We start from the raw sequence: 7483 nt of genomic DNA on the forward strand, positions 1-7483 counted from the left end.
AAGATAAAGAGTAAGGTAAAGTGGTGGAATTTCATGCAATGCAATCTACTCTAAATGCAACTATCTAAATGAGTCATGCAATTCTAGTTATTATTCACTTGTATATATAGCTTACATGTAGTTAGATTAATTCATATCCTCAAGGAATCATATATGCATAGCCAAACCCTAGATAATGTTAAAGCACTTGTACAATTGAGATGGGGAAAAAGTATTTCACAAACTTGCAAGACAATTAAGAATTAAGCAGAGATATATGGTGATGAGCTATTGAACCCTCACTGAATTCAGTGTTTACTCTCTAGTCACTCAGTGTTTATTGGGTTAATCACTCTACTCTTTTTCTATCCTTGCTTTCTGATGAGCGGATAATTTATACGCTTTTTGGCATTGTTTTTAGGTAGTTTTTAGTAAGTTCAAGCTACTTTTAGGGATGTTTTCATTAGATTTTATGTTAAATTCACATTTCTGGACTTTACTATGAGTTTGTGTGTTTTTCTGTGATTTCAGGTAATTTCTGGCTGAAATTGAGGGACCTGAGCAAAACTCTGAAAAAGGCTGACAAAAGGACTGCTGATGCTGTTGGAATCTGACCTCCCTGCACTCAAAATGGATTTTCTGGAGCTACAGAACTCCAATTGGCGCGCTCTTAACGGCGTTGGAAAGTAGACATCCAGAGCTTTCCAGCAATATATAATAGTCCATACTTTATTCGGAAATTGACGACGTAACTTGGCGTTGAACGCCAAGTACATGCTGCTGTCTGGAGTTAAACGCCAGAAAAACGTCATGATCCGGAGTTGAACGCCCAAAACACGTCATAACTTGGAGTTCAACTCCAAGAGAAGCCTCAGCTCGTGGATTGATCAAGCTCAGCCCAAACATACACCAAGTGGGCCTCGGAAGTAGATTTATGCATCAATTACTTACTCATGTAAATCCTAGGAGCTAGTTTATTATAAATAGAACAATTAACTATTGTATTAGATATCTTTTGACAGTTGGATCTCTGGACGCCTAGTCCTTAGACCATGGGGGCTGGCCATTCGGCCATGCCTGAACCTTTCACTTATGTATTTTCAACGGTGGAGTTTCTACACACCATAGATTAAGGGTGTGGAGCTCTGCTGTACCTCAAGTATTAATGCAATTCTATTTTCTTTTATTCAATTCTATCTTATTCTTATTCCAAGATATTCATTCGCATCCAAGAACATGATGAATGTGATGATTATGTGACGCTCATCATCATTCTCACCTATGAACGCGCGTGATTGACAACCACCTCCGTTCTACATGCAACCGAGCTTGAATGTGTATCTCTTAGATTCCCCAACAGAATCTTCGTGGTATAAGCTAGATAGATGGCGGCATTTATGAGGATCCGGAAAGTCTCACCTTGTCTGTGGTATTCCGAGTAGGATCCTGGGAATCCAGAAAGTCTAACCTTGTCTGTGGTATTTCGAGTAGGATTCCGGTAATGAATGACTGTGACGTGCTTCAGACTCGCAAGTGCTGGGCGTTAGTGACAGACGCAAAAGAATCAAGGGATTCTATTCCAGTAGGCGCGGAAACCAACCAGTGATTAGCCGTGCTGTGACAGAGCGCGTGAGCGTAGTTTTCACTGCCAGGATGGGATGTAGCCTTCGGCCAGGTGATGCCTCCAGACGATTAGCCATGCGAGTGACAGCCGCAGAGGACCATTTTCCCGAGAGGATTCAAAGTAGCCATCGTCGAATGGTGAACCCCTATACACAGCTTGCCATGGAAAGGAGTAAGAAGGATTGAATTGAAGCAGGAGAAAAGCAGGCGTCCTTGAGCCATACAGTATCCCCATATGCTTATCTGAAATTCCCACCAATGAATCTGCATAAGTATTCTATCCCTTTTTATTATTTCTATTTTCTTATTTCTATTTTCGAAACCATAAACCAATTTAATCTGCCTAACTGAGATTTACAAGGTGACCATAGCTTGCTTCATACCAACAATCTCTGTGGGATCGACCCTTACTCACGTAAGGTTTATTACTTGGACGACCCAGTACACTTGCTGGTTAGTTGAACGGAGTTGTGTTCACCCGTGCCAATCTCAAATTCCATAATTTTACAATGAGTACAACTTAAAGAATATGGATCACAATTTCGTCCACCAAGTTTTTGGCGCCGTTGCCGGGGATTGTTCGAGTATGGACAACTGACGGCTCATCTTGTTGCTCAGATTAGGTAATTTTCTTTTCAAAAATTTTTCAAAAATCTTTTTCTAAATTTTTCTTTTCTTTTTCGTTTTTCCAAAATTTATTTTCGAAAAAAAAATAAAAAATAATAAAAATACTAAAAAAGTCATAAAATCATAAAAACCAAAAATATTTTGTGTTTCTTGTTTGAGTCTTGAGTCAATTTTTAAGTTTGGTGTCAATTGCATGCTTTAAAAATTTTTCTTGCATTTTTTCGAAAATTTCATGCATTTATAGTGTTCTTCATGATCTTCAAGTTGTTCTTGACAAGTCCTCTTGTTTGATCTTGATGATTTCTTGTTTTGTGTTGTTTGTTGTTTTTCATATGCATTTTTTGCTTGTTAGAGTCCATGCATTAAAGATTTCTAAGTTTGGTGTCTTGCATGTTTTCTTTGCATCAAAAATTTTTTCAAAATCACGTTCTTGATGTTCATCATGATCTTCAAAGTGTTCTTGGTGTTCATCTTGACATTCATAGTGTTCTTGCATGCATCATGTGTTTGATCCAAAATTTTCATGTTTTGGGTCATTTTTGTGTTTTTCTCTCTCATAATTAAAAAATTCAAAAATAAAAAAAAATATCTTTTCCTTATTCTTCTCATAATTTTCGAAATTTGAGTTGACTTAGTCAAAAATTTTCAAAATTAGTTGTTTCTTACAAGTCAAGTCAAATTTTCAATTTTAAAAATCTTATCTTTTCAAAATCTTTTTCAAAAATCATATCTTTTCCAATTTTTCCTCTTTTTCGAAAATTCCAAAAATCTTTTTCAAAATATTTTCAAAATGTTTTTCTTATCTTTATATCTAATTTTCGAAAATTAGCTAACAATTAATGTGATTGGTTCAAAAATTTGAAGTTTGTTACTTTCTTGTTAAGAAAGGTTCAATCTTTAAGTTTTAGAATCTTATCTTGTAGTTTCTTGTTAGTGAAGTAAGTAAGTTTAAATTTAAAAATTAAAATCTTTTTTATCTTTTCTATCTTATCTTTTCATCTTTTTATATCTTATCTTTTTAAACATATCTTTTTCAAAATTTTATCTTTTTCAAAAATTTGATTTTAAAATATCTTATCTTATCTTCTTATCTTCTTATCTTTTCAAATTTGACTTTAATATCTTTTTTTAACAAACTAATTGACTTTTTTTTATTTCTTATCTTTTTCAAAACCACCTAACTACTTTTCCCTCTCTGATTTTCGAAAATATCTCATCCCTTTTTCAAAAATTCTTTTTGTTTTAAATTTTAATTTTAATCATAACTTATCCTTAATTTTCGAAAATTACTAACCTCTTTTTCAAAATTATTTTCGAAATCTCCCTTCTCTTTTCTTCTTCTATTTAATTATTTAATTACTAACACTTCTCTTCACCTCTCTTCATCCAAAAATCCGAATCTCCTTCTTCATTCTTCTACCCCTTCCTTCTTCTACTAACATAAAGGAATCTCTATACTGTGACATAGAGGATTCCTCTTCTTTTCTTGTTTTCTTCTCTTTCATATGAGCAGGAACAAGGATAAGGGTACTCTTGTTGAAATTGATCCAGAACCTGAAAGGACTCTGAAGAGAAAATTAAGAGAAGCTAAATTACAACAATCCAGAAACAACCTTTCAGAAATTTTCGAACAAGAGAAGGAGATGGCAGCCGAAAATAATAATAATGCAAGGAGAATGCTTGGTGACTTCACAAAGCCAACGTCCAAGTTTGATGGAAGAAGCATCTCCATTCCTGCCATTGGAGCCAATAACTTTGAGCTGAAACCTCAGCTAGTTGCTTTAATGCAACAAAACTGCAAGTTTTATGGACTTCCATCTGAAGATCCCTATCAGTTTTTAACTGAATTCTTGTAGATCTGTGAGACTGTAAAGACGAATGGAGTTGATCCTGAAGTCTACAGACTCATGCTTTTCCCTTTTGCTGTAAAAGACAGAGCTAGAATATGGTTGGATTCACAACCTAAGGATAGCCTGGACTCCTGGGATAAGCTGGTCACAGCTTTCTTGGACAAATTCTTTCCTCCTCAAAAGCTGAGCAAGCTGAGAGTGGATGTTCAAACCTTTAAACAAAAAGATGGTGAATCCCTCTATGAAGCTTGGGAAAGATACAAGCAGCTGACCAAAAGATGTCCATCTGACATGTTTTCAGAATGGACCATATTAGATATATTCTACTATGGCCTCTCTGAATTTTCGAAAATGTCATTGGACCATTCTGCAGGTGGATCTATTCACCTGAAGAAAACGCCTGAAGAGGCTCAAGAACTCATTGACATGGTTGCAAATAACCAGTTCATGTACACTTCTGAGAGGAATTTCGTGAACAATGGGATACCTTAGAAGAAAGGAGTTCTTGAAATTGATGCTCTGAATGCCATATTGGCTCAGAACAAAGTGTTGACTCAACAGGTCAACATGATCTCTCAAAGTCTGAATGGATGGCAAAATGTATCCAGTAGTACTAGAGAGGCAGCTTCTGAAGAAGCTTATGATCCTGAGAACCCTGCCATGGCAAAGGTTAATTACATGGGTGAACCTTATGGAAACACCTATAACTCATCATGGAGAAATCATCCAAATTTCTCCTGGAAGGATCAACAAAAGCCTCAACAAGGCTTTAACAATGGTGGACGCAATAGGCTGAGTAATAGTAAGCCATATCCATCATCTTCTCAACAACAGACAGAGAATTCTGAACAAAACACTTCTAATTTAGCCAATATAGTCTCTGATCTGTCAAAGGCCACTTTCAGTTTCATGAATGAAACAAGATCCTCAATTAGAAATTTAGAGGCACAAGTGGGCCAGCTGAGTAAGAAAATCATTGAAACTCCTCCCAGTATTCTCCCAAGCAATACAGAAGAGAATCCAAAAGGAGAGTGCAAAGCCATTGATGTGATCAAAAAGGCCGAAAGCACAAGGGAGGAAGAGGACGAAAATCCTAGTGAGGAAGACCTCCTGGGACGTCCCTTAAGCAAGAAGGAATCTCCTATTGAGGATCCAAGAGAATCTGAGGCTCATATAGAGACCATAGAGATTCCAATAAATCTCCTGCTGCCATTCATGAGCTCTGAAGAATATTCTTCCTCTGAAGAGGATGAGGATGTAACTGGAGAGCAAGTTGCTCAGTATCTAGGAGCTATCATGAAGCTGAATGCCAAATTGTTTGGTAATGAGACTTGGGAAGGTGAACCTCCCTTGCTCATTAGTGAACTGAATACATGGATTCAGAAAACTCTACCTCAAAAGAAACAAGATCCTGGCAAGTTCTTAATATCCTGTACTATAGGCACCATGACCTTTAACAAGGCCCTGTGTGACCTGGGGTCAGGAATAAATCTTATGCCACTCTCTCTAATGGAGAAACTAGGGATCATTGAGGTACAGCCTGCCTTATTCTCATTACAATTGGCAGATAAGTCAGTAAGACAACCCTATGGATTAGTGGAGGACGTGTTAGTAAAGGTTGAAGGCCTTTACATCCCTGCTGATTTCATAGTATTAGACACTAGGAAGGAAGAAGATGATTGCATCATCCTTGGAAGACCTTTCCTAGCCACAGGAGAAGCTGTGATTGATGTCAAAAGAGGTGAACTAGTCCTTCAATTGAATGGGGACTACCTTGTGTTTAAAGCACATGGCCATCCCTCTGTGACAAAAGAGAGTAAGCATGAAGAGCTTCTCTCAGTTCAGAGTCAAGAAGAGCCCACACAGTCAAACTCTAAGTTTGGTGTTTTGAGGCCCCAACCAAATTCTAAGTTTGGTGTTAAGACCCCATATCCAAACTCTAAGTTTGGTGTTGGCAACTATACAACATTGACCTGATCACCTTGTGGCTCCATGAGAGCCACTGTCAAGCTATTGACATTAAAGAAGTGCTTGTTGGGAGGCAACCCAATTTTATTTATCTAATTTTATTTTATTCTATTTTATTGTTATTTTGTGTTTTATTAGGTACATGATCATGAGGAGTCACGAGAAAATCATAAAAATTAAAAACAGAATCAAAAACAGCAGAAGAAAAAAATCACACCCTGGAGGACGCACAGGCTGGCGTTCAACGCCAGTAAGAAGCATCTGGCCGGCGTTCAACGCCAGAACAAAGCATCATTCTGGCGCTGAACGCCAAAAACAAGCAACATCCTGGCGCTGAACGCCAGGAATGTGCCCAAAGAAGAAAAACTGGCGCTGAACGCCAGTAACAAGCATGAAACTGGCGTTCAACGCCAGAAACATGCTTTACATGGGCGTTGAACGCCCAGAATGTGCACCACACGGCGTTTAAATGCCAGAATGGTGTGCAAAGGCAATTTACATGCCTATTTGGTGCAAGGATGGAATTCCTTGACACCACAGGATCTGTGGACCCCACAGGATCCCCACCTACCTCGCCCTCTCTCTCCCCATTCATGGTCATCCCTTCTGTTTTTCATTCACCACTCACTCTTTCCCACCCAATCCCACCCATATAGCCAAATCCATCTCCCCTCACTCTCCTCTATTTTCTTCTTCTTCTTCTTTTTCTATTCTTTCTTTTCTTGCTCGAGGGCGAGCAATATTTTAAGTTTGGTGTGGTAAAAGCATAGCTTTTTTTTGCCTTTCCATTACCATTAATGGCACCTAAGGCCAGAGAAACCTCAAAGGGAAGACAAAAGCTTCCACCTCTGAGTCTTAGGAGATGGAAAGACTCATACAAAGCCGTCATAGCTCAGTGGTAGAACAGGTGGCTGCAAATCAAGAGATCCCTGAGATACCTCAGCGGATAAGTTGTCCTCCACACAAATATTGGAAGCAACTAAGGGTGGAACATCATGAGCACTCCATCATTCTCCAAGAAATAAGAGAAGATCAAAGAGCAATGAGGGAGGAGCAACAAAGGCAAGGAAGGGACATAGAAGAGCTAAAGAACAGCATTGGTCCTTCAAGAAAAAGACGCCACTAAGGTGGACTCATTCCTTGTTCTTTATTTCTTTCTGTTTTTCGGTTTTTAATATTGTGTTTATCTATGTTTTGTGTCTTTATTTCATGATCATTAGTATGTAACCATGCCTTAAAGCTGTGAATAAATTCCATTAGTCCTTCACCTCTCTTAAAAGAAAAATGTTTTAATTCAAAAGAACAAGAAGTACATGAATTTCGAATTTATCCTTGAATTTAATTTAATTATATTGATGTGGTGACAATACTTTTGTTTTCTGAATGAATGCCTAAACAGTGCATATTTTTTATCTTGTTGTTTATGAATGTTAAAA

General features: G+C 37.6%; 1 non-coding gene across 1 annotated transcript; it reads right to left on the reverse strand.

Moving 5' to 3' along the window:
• Positions 1 to 4268: 4268 nt before the first annotated feature.
• On the reverse strand, positions 4269 to 4372 carry LOC130952654 (small nucleolar RNA R71). The gene has a single exon (XR_009074836.1). It is a non-coding gene; the product is annotated as a small nucleolar RNA R71 (small nucleolar RNA).
• Between the last annotated feature and the right edge of the window lie 3111 nt (positions 4373 to 7483).

This window comes from Arachis stenosperma, chromosome 1 (assembly GCF_014773155.1).
Source record: "Arachis stenosperma cultivar V10309 chromosome 1, arast.V10309.gnm1.PFL2, whole genome shotgun sequence".
Classification (NCBI taxonomy): Eukaryota; Viridiplantae; Streptophyta; class Magnoliopsida; order Fabales; family Fabaceae; genus Arachis; species Arachis stenosperma.